This window comes from Rattus rattus, chromosome 16, assembly GCF_011064425.1.
Source record: "Rattus rattus isolate New Zealand chromosome 16, Rrattus_CSIRO_v1, whole genome shotgun sequence".
Classification (NCBI taxonomy): Eukaryota; Metazoa; Chordata; class Mammalia; order Rodentia; family Muridae; genus Rattus; species Rattus rattus.
Genome location: NC_046169.1, coordinates 681,211 through 692,840, shown reverse-complemented (window position 1 = coordinate 692,840; position 11,630 = coordinate 681,211). Strand labels below are relative to the sequence as shown.

The window sequence follows — 11,630 nt, the reverse complement described above, 5'->3', positions numbered from 1 at the left end:
GCTGGTTGCTAAGAATTTCAATGGGCTGAGAGTTCTCAGGGCTTTGCTATTTATATGTATGGAAACAGCACAGATGGCTGCCTTCTCCCTTCTTTATCTGTAATGCAGACACGGGAAAGCAGGAACACTATAGAAATGAACAGAAATGGGACCCGAAAGGGGCAGCAGAAAACACCCTGGAAATGTTCTGCATCTCTTAGTGCTCCCTGGACACAGACAAGGTGCTCCTGTGAAGTTGATAGCCTGGGACTCAGATGGGTCTGGTCTTTGGTTTCCATCTTGAAATCACTTAAAGTTTTTATGAGTTGCAGCAAAAATATAGGTGATGGAAAACCATCTCTACCATGTTCTTGTAAAAATTTATTCTTATTTTATTCATGTGTAGAATGTGTATATGGTGCTCATGGGGGCCAGAAGAACGAGTTGGATTCCCTGGAACCAGAGTTACTGCAAGGGTGCTAGGAACTGAACCCAGATCCTCTGCAAGAACAGCCAGTGTTCTTAACTGCTGAGCCACCTTCCCGGCTCCAGTTCTGGCATGTGTAACAATGTCTCCAGTTCTGGCATGTGTAACTATGTCTTCAGTTCTGGCATGTGTAACCATGTCTCCAGTTCTGGCATGTGTAACCATGTCTCCAGTTCTGGCATGTGTAACCATGTCTCCAGTTCTGGCATGTGTAACCATGTCTCCAGTTCTGGCATGTGTAACCATGTCTCCAGTTCTGGCATGTGTAACCATGTCTCCAGTTCTGGCATGTGTAACCATATCTCCAGTTCTGGCATGTGTAACCATGTCTCCAGTTCTAGCATGGAACAATGGCTCCAGTTCTAGCATGGAACAATGGCTCCAGTTCTAGCATGGAACAATGGCTCCAGTTCTGGCATGTGTAACCATGTCTCCAGTTCTGGCATGTGTAACCATGTCTCCAGTTCTGGCATGTGTAACAATGTCTCCAGTTCTGGCATGTGTAACAATGTCTCCAGTTCTGGCATGTGTAACCATGTCTCCAGTTCTAGCATGGAACAATGGCTCCAGTTCTAGCATGTGTAACCATGTCTCCAGTTCTGGCATGTGTAACCATGTCTCCAGTTCTGGCATGTGTAACCATGTCTCCAGTTCTAGCATGGAACAATGGCTCCAGTTCTGGCATGTGTAACCATGTCTCCAGTTCTGGCATGGAACAATGTCTTTCAGTGCTGACTTACAAAAAGCAGATACAGGGCTTCAGGGGCAAACTGCTCTCCTCGTGACACATGGGAGACGCAAAAGATAAAGTGGAGGCTCCCTCAAAGCTGTATCCACAAAGATGTAACTGCATCTCTCAAGAGTTCCATCATCTCGCATTGATCCTACCAGCAGAGACAAAACCTTTGCTGTGCAAACGTTTGGGAATACTGATCCAAACCGTGTCTAATGGAGCTAGGTCAGGCTGGGACAAACAGGTCATGCCTTGAGTCCAGAAGTCCTTCTGTGAAAGCAAGAGTCGGGGGCCCAGATATGCAGGTGCACAGCTGAGTGTCATTTCTTTTTTCCCCAGAACACTCTCTCTATGACCACAGCCCCCATGTGCTCACCCCTGAGCTGGGCCAAGTGTTTTTAAGTTATTATAAACAGTATTGCTCTGCAAGAAGTAATAGTCTGCATGTCTTAAGGGAAAAGTCTACAGTCAAAACCCAATGCTTCGGAGGAGGAGGAGGGGGAGGGGGAAGAGGAGGAAGAGGAAGAGGAAGATGAAGAAGAAGAAGAAGAAGAAGAAGAAGAAGAAGAAGAAGAAGAAGAAGAAGAAGAAGAAGAAGAAGAAGAAAGAAGGAGGAGGAGGAGGAAGAAGGAAGAAGAAGGAGAAGAAGGAGAAGGAAGAAGAAGGAGAAGAAGGAAGAAGAAGGAGAAGAAGGAGCGAGATTTACAGTGGTCTTGTTTCCCTGCAAGCAAGGCTCTGCCCTGCTGGAATTACCTACTTCCCCTCTGACAGTGAGGACCACCTTGGAACTCAAATCCTCTGAGGTGTTTAGAAGCACAACTCACTTTAAAAGTCTGCAAGCTCTGTAGCCTTAGCCATCATAGCAGAAGAAAAGAGTGTGTGTAAAGTTATGGAGAAGAAGTTAACGCTTGCAGTAAGTTCTGAAGCCACCGGAGGGTCGTGGGAGCGCCCAGATGCTGCTGTCAGTCAGCGCCGATGTTCTGCCTTTGAACTACCAGGGCATATAGGAGAGAAGCTAATCTTTTGTGGCCAGCACAGCTTGGTTGTGTTGATAAGTGTGATTAACAACGCTAGAGTCAAATACATTAGCAAATGCCTTATAGCTGCCAGGAGCGCTCACGGCCACCCACGCTCTACAGCTAAATAAGAAACACAAGTTTCAGGAGCCTGGGATTCCTAGATCCGTTGTACGTACACGCCTCCAACTCTGATTTTCAAGTTGGTTTCAATCAAAGCAGGAGTGCTATTGTTAGAAAGCAGCTACATACAGACCCCCACCCTCCCACCCCCACAAGGAGGAATGTGCTTTTTTCGTTTGTGAGAGGAGAGGATGTTTGCTTGATTTTTCAGAATCTTCTATGGAGTCTGCAGGCTTCTCTTAACTTAAAAATCCAGAAACTTCTTTACACACTCCAGTGCTTGAGCCTAACCCTCAACCAGAAGCCAAAAGTCCAGGCTCCTTAGGGGACTAGGTGAAGCAAGCAGTCAGTCAGTGCTCCCAGCAATGGAAAAGCCCCCCCCCCTTACAGGAAGCATCCTGCATCACATGACCAGAGTCTTTGTTCTTTTTTAACTAAGGCTTCACCATTGGGGTCTGTTGGCTTGTTAGTTAGAGCGGGCCCTGTGCTTGAGGTGTTAGCAGAATTTGTACCTCTCTGCCCGAGATAAGGTTATCCTTACTAAAATCTCGAAGGAATATAAAATCCAATTCTTACAAGTCCTGGGCCACTAGACAATAAGGGAGGAGAGGGCTAGACCGAGTTAGAACTGGGCTGATCAGACATGAAGGAAAGGGTGCAGGTTTCCAGAGGGGCTGATTCTGTCCGGTTGCCTCAAACACTGTACGTGACACTGGCTTGTCCAGGCAGGGAATTTACACTTTCTGCCTTGCTTGCCATGGACTTCCCCTGTTCTGGATGGCTGAATGCCAGAGCTTCAAGTGCATTCCCCACCATGAGGCAGCTGAAAGAAACAAAAAGCCAGCTCCACGGAGCACCAGAATTGTTCAACAAATGCTGACTTGATAGACAGATTTTGTTTGTTTGCTTGGTTGCTTGTTTTTAATCATACTTTGGGGTCTTTTGAAATGGAAAAATTTATTATTTTAATTTCATGTATATGAATGTTTGCCTGTATGTATGTATGTGTGTGTATGTATGTATATCGTATGTATGCAATGCTGAGGAGGACAGAAGAGGGCACCAGATCCCCTAAAACTGCAGTTACAGATGGTTTGAGCCACCCTGTGGGTACTGGGAACTGAACTCAGGTCTCCTGGAAGAGCAGCCAATGCTTTTAACCACTGAGCCATCTCTTCAGCCCCATGAAGTCATTCTTGTACCACAGAATTTCACTTTCCGACTTCCCATATGTACCAGTTAGTTTAGTCAATAACAAGCTGGAGTCATGTGGAGGAAAGAAATCTCTATCGAGAAAATGCCCTCCCCCCCAGATTTGTCTGTGGTATGTCTTCGCAATCACTGAGTGATGTAGGAGGGCCCAGACCACTGTGGGCAGAGTCACCCCGAGGCAAGTGGTCTTAAGCAAGTCATGGGAGCAAGTTAGTGAGCAGCATTCCTCTGTGGCCTCTGACCAAGTTCCTGCCTCTGGTTTCTTGCCCTGGCTTCCCTCGGACTTACAAGCTTTAAGGTGAAATAAACCCTTCCCTCCCCGAATTGCTCTTGATCATGGTGTTCTATCACAGCAACAGAAACCCCCAAGACGATATATCACTCCCAATGCAGTTGACATTTTGCTGACAAGATTATTTTCCACATTTCTCCCCTTTTCTTTCTGGGTAATAATACACAGCTTACATTGTGTAGCTTGTGGGCTTTTACACATACTACGGTAGAAAACATATGTGTCCAGTGGGACATCCTACGGAGACACAGAACAGTGTTAGGAAAGAAAAATTTAGCAATAGGGAGGGTGGGATAGCTTTTTCTTTATGAGTCGGAGAAGGTAAAACACTGACTGTGGGATCTAGGGAGCTGGTCTTTTGAGCACTCTGTTGGAGTGGCTTTGCTTGGTTCTGAACATTCCATGAAACGCATGACACACTTCTGAAGTGCGTCCGGTAGCACGGCTTGTTCTGAGGTCCCAGGAACCACAAGCTGCAACTTGAAGATAGCTTTCAAGATCCTGGAGAGTATGAAAAGTCTCCAAGCCCCACCGAAGCACATTCCCTCCAGCCTGCCCTTCCTGCAGGACCCATGTAAGCAATCATGTCATTGCTGACCTCTGGTGCATCTCCAGCTTTCTCCGTTCTCTGGCTCCATGACCATGAGCAGGACTGATGTGACAGTGTCACCTTCAGAGAGTAAAGGAACTGACAGGTACTCCTGTATGAGTCTGAGTATTTCCTCAGTCTCTGTCTAGGATCCGCCAGGAGATGGGTCTACTGGAGAACAACAGAAGTTAGATTACCAGCTTCAGATGGGATCCCACTCCAGAGAGGCACAGGCCTGCTTCTGATGGCATTGAGGAGCAGCACTGCCTCCTTGGCCTGGCTCCCCTAGACCCACACCTCCGACTAGGATAACTCAACATCCACAGATCTAAGCCATGAGCTTGCTTATTTGTTTATCTGAAGAGCCCTGAGACGTGTTGTTCAATACACAGAATAAGGCTGAGAACGGCACAAAAAGACAGACCCTATTTATTTGGAAAAGCATCCCCCATAGACATATAACATGGATATATATGTGTGAAGTTATCTATATGTATGTATTTTACATGCAAAAAACACATGTGTTTATATGGGACACCCAGACTCAGCTGTGTATTTACGTGTAACGAACTCAGGACAAACCAAATTTGTTTGGGGAGAAAATGCAGTTAGTAGGTAATAATGGTCTGTTAAATTTTCAGTCTATATGCTGAGATGCTGAGGATTGTAAATGAGCATTATTTCAAAATTTTGAGCATTGTATGTGTTGTTTTTATTTTAAGACACTCTAAGGAAATATTTCAAATGTTTAATTAGTTTTTAAATATGCCTGATGTCCTTTGAAGATAAAAATTCATTAAAAATGAACATTTCATCCTAGATGAGAACTATATCTTTACATATAGCACATAGACTATAGCAGCAATGTGTGCTGTATTTCTAGATTTTGTTTTATTTCTAATTAACTAATTACTTAGCATCTAAAAATCTAATTGTGATTAAAATTAACATCACTTCTTTGGGCTCTCTCTGGTCAAGCAAACTGGAACTTTCCCTGGTTTTCTTCAATATCATGTGAGTTTTATACCCCTTCTGTCTATCATAATGAATTAAAGTGACCAACCTGGTCTCCCACAGCTGCTCATGAAGAAGTAGCAAGGGTCAGCTACTCCCTTGAAAACCTCACAGCCAAATCATACGTATATCCCAACAGGACCAAATCCCTCCAGACCCACAAAGACCTCACTCGTTTGTTTGACACAGGATCTCATGCTATAGCCTAGGCTAGCCTAGAGCTCTCTTTGTAGCCTAGGCTGCCCTGAAACTCACTTTGTAGCCTTGTTAGTCTGAAAACTGTAGCAATCCCACCTCAGTTTCCCATGAGCTACCATGTTGGGCTGATGCAGAGAGCGCTTAAGTAACAGGGACTGTTATAGCTCATTCTTGGGCCACACAAGGTCCTGGGCTGGATCAGCAGCACTGGTAAATTCATAAACAAACACATACCAAGCCAGTTCCTATGAACTGTGTGCAGACTGGAAGAAGCCTCAGCTGTTTGCTTTCCTTTTAGACGTCTCAACCACAGCTGGAGGCTGACACTGAGATCCCGGTCACAGATTCTATTACCCGGCAGGCAGGCAGGATCAGGCACGCAGAGTCCATTGAACCTCAGGGCTAGTCAGAGACCATTAAATTTAGACAAAGTTATGATGGTGACCACCAGACAGGCAAAGACTTCACTGGACTTAAACATTGCAGTGTTGTTGAATTCTTTAATCCCAGTCCGAGGTTTCTACCCCACCTTTGTTTGGTATTATGTTCCCAGATGAAAGACACATACAGCCTTTATTTACAATGAGCCTTAAACAGCACACAGCTAGGCAGTGTTTATCCTCCATGCTGTTAGAATCCATTTCCTTCTCAATAACTCCGAGTTATTCCTTATTATTCACTATGCTTCATCTGAGCTGCTCTTAACTCCAATGAGCCAGCCTCAGAGCCATGGTTTCATGCCTCACCTAACCAACCCCATGATGCCTTCTCCTTCCTCCTTCTAAGCCATTGCGGCTATTCCTTGTCTGTCTCCTCTGACCCCAAGAGCATGTATCCTAAACCCCACCTATGTCTCTTCTGCCCAGCTATTGGCTGTTGGCGTCTTTATTTACCAATCAGAAATAACTTGGGGGCAGGGTAACTCAGCATCCAGATGCATGGGGACTCACTGGTCTCTGGGAACAACTCATCTTGGGTGCCCAAAACCAGCATTAGGATGCAGGCAGCTTTAGACCAACCTACTACGTCGCAGCACTTTTAGCTAAGTCAGTATTTTCGAATACCCCAGTTCTGCTCAGCACACTCTCAGTAGTCAAGCCTTCTGCCCATCAAAACCCATTTCAGAAGCTCAGAATCCTGGTTTTGTGTGTGTGTGTGTGTGGTGGGGGAGCTGTTGACACAGAGGTGGCAACAGCGGTGCTGGCCACACCCTCCTAGCAAGTACAGGTTTCCATCTGTAGAATGAGTTGCAGACTTGGAACACTTGGTTAGACGCGCCCTGTCCCCTAAGTGGGACTAACTAACCTGAGATCGCAGGTGCTCGGACATCTAGAGATGATTACAGGCAAGTGCTGCAATCATTTGTTCCTACGGAGAATTCTTTGGTTTGTAAAAAGTACAGCCTGAATCAAACCCAGTCCTTTTGATCCTAAGCGATGTTTTCAAGACGCTGAGAGTGGTGTGGCGAGCAGCAGGTATTGGATGCATAGGCCGAGCTCTGTCGCTGCAGGAATTTTCTGTACAGTGGCCCACTTATCGGGTACCACAGCCCTTCCAGGGCCACCGTTATTATCCCACTAACAGAGATCACAAGACACTGTCCAGTGTCACAGGGCTTGCCTTGCTTCCTGTCTCCCCCAACCCCGCGCACCCCTCCTTCTGGTCCGTCCTTCTCAGTCAAGCATAAATGACTTCTGGATTCTCCTACTCCCCACCCAGAGTTGCTGTCCCTCCTCAGCCCCCTCTGCTCTCGTTCCATCCCTCAGTGTTCCCATTTCTTGCCTTTGGATAAGAACACTTTAACATCTGTAATTCAGACATCTAAAATCTGAATGCTTTTGAGTGCTGCCGTGATAGAGAGTTCCACACCAGGAAGTTTGTATTTAGACGGGTCCCATCCCCAAGATATCTCATTAGAAACATGCAAATGCTTTAAAATCTGGAACAGCACTGTTCCAAGCTACTGGGTAGGGCACATGTGCTCGTGAGCTGGCTGTGGTAGAGAGCCGGAGGTTTCCATCCTCAGTGGCGAACAGTGTATGTGCTTTGTACATCATAACAGCGCAGGGGTGTCGGTTAGAAAAGTCTCCTATCCTAGATGAGGGTGGCCGTTCAGATTAGGAGCCAGACAGACACATTTGAGGTTCTGATAAAAGCAGACGCAGGCAAGAACTCGGACAGCATCGGAGTGAGGTACCATCCAGGGTGGGCAGCAGGAACCTTCCATCTATCCCCTCTGCTTCCTCTCAGCCTGAAGTGCACAGCTCCCCAGCCAGATTTCCAGCACACGGGCTTCATGTAGGAGGGACCCTTTGACTCAGAAACTTGCTTCTTGCTAGCCACAACAAGCAAGGCCTTGCAACACCATTTAGGGGCATTTACCCAAAAGGCACATATGTTTTCATTCAGGGATGTTTGCAAACACCCTGGCTCTTGACTCAGCCCCTGTCAGCTGGATGACTTTCTCCAAGAGGAAGTGGGAAAGGGGAGGGTCGGGGTGAGGAGAGAGAAAGAGAGAGAGAAAGAGAGAGAGAGAGAGAGAGAGAGAGAGAGAGAGAGAGAGAGAGAGAGAGAGAGAGAGAGTGGTGGATCAGATCAGGGATCTAGGGACAAATCTTGTCATCTCCCTTTGCAGTCAAGAAGCTACTTAGCCTCCTTGAAGTAGCTGGTACTCTAGTTTCAAGCCAAAGTCTTCATCGTAGTCCAAACTCCAGCGCTTGGAAGCAGAGGCCCCCATCTACCCAAGGCTGAGTCCACTCATTGAGTGGTTGTGTATCTCTGCCCCATGACGGGCTTCCCAGACAAATGACACAGTGGCTCTAAGATTCCATTGAGGAGGACGGATGGGAAACTGAGGTAACCGAAAGCTTATTACTCAGGGTCTGGAGGATGGCTCAGTTGATAAAGTACTGGCCTTGCAAGTATGAGGACCTAAGTTCGAGTCTCAGAACTCATGTCAGAAACTCTGGGCATGGCATCCATATTTAATCCCAGCACAGGGGGAGCAGAGATAGGTGCCCCCCTGGGACTGTTGGCCAGCTCATGGGAGATGCCAGACCAACGAGAGATGTTCTCTCCAGAAAAGAAAAATGAAAAAATATATATTATAAATGATATATGTATGTGAATGGTACCTAAGGAACAGCACTGTGGATGTCCTGTGGCATACACATGCATACCCCAAGTTCACTGTTTATCGTGCTCTGTGCCCAGTGCTTGCTGTGCATTTTCTCCCTGGAGAACCCACGTATTGAAACCTGAATGTCATTCCCACAACCCCTTTATCCTCCTCTCTCTTCACCACCTCCTGGGATCGTTAATTTTGCTGCCATCCTTCGCCGAATGAATTATTTACATTGATTTAAAAATCTCTTATTGAGAGAGGACCATGCGCAAGTTTGAAAGTTTGGTGGTGGCCACAAAGCATTCTCTCATCACCGTTTACTCTCACGGCTGCCTGTGTGATTACTGGAGATTACCTCAAGTCTTTCATGTCCACAGATACTGAGAAATAAAACCGAGGCTCAATAACAAATTGGCATGCTCGCCCCGAGGCAGACCATTTCCCTGGCCCTTGGCATTCTTTAGCTGCCTGTAGTTCCTTGTCTAGGTTGAGGCCTCCCTTCCTCGTTTGCGTGTCTATACTGTGACCTTGTTTAGCTCCTGTTTAAGGGATCCTTGTTGGTGAGACTTTATAGGCGTAGCTTCTATCATGACTAGGAGAAAATCTCTCACCACAAACTCACTGTTTCCCAGCTCTTGCAGTCTTTCTGCCCCCGCCTCTCAAGTGATTCCTGAGCCTGAGGTGCAGAAGTCATGTTGTATATAGATGTGTTGTAGACCAATAGGTTTGTACTTACGCCATACCAAGTGGTCAGCCCTGAGAGCAGAGATGTACAAGTGACATTATACCAATGAGTAGTTACATTATGTTTCAGAATACACACACGTGCACACACGTGCACACACACACATACACACACATACACACATACACATACATACACATACACACACATGTACACACATACACACACACACACACACACACACACACACACACGAATGTAACAACAAATTTAAAAAAAAAAAAAAGAGGCCATAAATCTGAAAGAGACCGTGGAGATTTGGTTTGGGAGGGAGGAACAGGAAATGGTACAATTAAATTATAATCTCAAAACATAAATGATTTTTTATTTAAAAAAAAAAAAAAAACAACTCAAGCTCAGACCTCCTGACTGGGGACTACAGAATCTAAATGTTTCATCTTAATTTCATAGCACTCACACAGGCTGTCTGTGTGGCCAAGTCCTGTTAACTATACCAGCCAGCAATTAATCTGCCCGTGTGTTCTCTTGACCCTATGGCTTCCCCGACAAAGTAAATATTAGCAGCAAACACTCTGCCTGGTGGCACAAGATCACTGGGTATGAGCAACGACTTGGATTTGGGATAGAAGATTATATCCGCATCTATGTTGCAATGTCCGACTTTAGTCTTTCCCCCTTTTCCATTTTATCTTTGGAATCTTATTTTTTCTCATAGTGTCACAGGTTATTCCCCTCCCCCTCCTCCTCTGTCTCTCTGTCTCTGTCTCTGTCTCTCTCTGTCTCTGTGTGTGTGTGTGTGTGTGTGTGTGTGTGTGTGTGTGTTCATCTTTTGAGGTTCACAAAACTTGGAAAAAGTTAAGCCTGATTTGAAATGCGTCTTCTCCTTCCCGTAAAGTTTTAGGCTAACTCGCATGGGATTGGTTAGGTAAGGTGCCTGCTTGGCCGGATGGCAGGGGACCCTGATAAGGAGCACACTCTTGGCTGATGACAAACTGGCAGCGTTTCCCGTTGGTATGCGCAGGGCTGCCGAGCCAGTTTTTAAAGAGCAGATTTATTTAAAAAAAAAAAAAGAAAGAAAAAAGAAAGGAAAGAAAAGAAAGGAAGAAAAAATCCAGCTGTGAGTTTTCATTTTTTTCCTCTTAGAGCTGGAAGGCGGGGCCAAAACCAACCTCAGACTAGGCACTCCATTGATCAGGTTAGAGCGATGTGGGCCCGTCTCACAGGCGACAGCTAAGCACGGAGGAAATATTAGCTGGCAGAGATAACGAAGAGAACGCCGTGAGTGGCAGAGGCACCATCTGTCAGTTTCTGAGCAGCGGTTCTCAAGACAGCAGAGAAGGAAGGGAAGAAGAGGCTAGTTCTGTTCCAAAGGACATTTTCAGACAAAGTAAGTTTGTGCTCCTTGGGAAAGCAGGCTGTGGTGGGAAGAGATGGGCTCACTCTCTGGGCTGTGGGATCTGTTACGGGCATGCGGAGTTTGCTTCTCTGGTAGATCTGACCCCGGAGGAGAACATTTTTTTGACAAGAGCTTGGTTTGACATTCACAAGCAGCACCTGTGGTCCCATTACTCATTTTAAAGACATTTAAAGGCCACAGAATGATCTATTTTATATTTCAGATCTCAGATTACAGACACAGACTTCTGTCTTCCCATCTCTCCTTCCTTCCTTCTTCCTCTTCTGCCTGGTTTATTTTCCTCCCTTTAAGCCTTCTGTAGCTGTGAACAGGAGTGTTTGTATCTTTTCTCAGATAATTTAGTGTGGCAGCGGCTAGCCTTTTAGATTAATGGGACTGACAGAACACACCGTTGGTTTGCCCGGTGTATAGATAGATATTTAAACTTCCGACGGACCTTTGGAATCGCGCAGTTGATGTGGCACCGGACTGTGAAGGCAGCTGTTTCTGGGTCTTTTTGCAGAACAGGAACTGACCGGGAAATAATCCTGCTGTTTATGTGTGGTACATTTTCAGAGTATTCATTTTCGAGCAAAGTTAGATCGTATGGTTCTGGGTGGCTGTTGGTTACCTCCAAATGGTTCGTAGTCAGTGTCGGATGCTGCGTGTTTTATTAGGCACGGATTTGTCTAATTCTGGTGGGAGATGAAAATAGTAACTATAGCAGGAAAAAAAAAAGAGCCAAGGAGGCAAGGCGACTC

At 45.9% G+C, this 11,630-nt stretch overlaps 1 protein-coding gene across 5 annotated transcripts in view; it reads left to right on the top strand.

Moving 5' to 3' along the window:
* The window catches only part of Stard13 (StAR related lipid transfer domain containing 13), a 210,722-nt gene that overhangs the window by 97,077 nt on the left and 102,015 nt on the right, over positions 1-11,630 (top strand). The window lies entirely within an intron of this gene.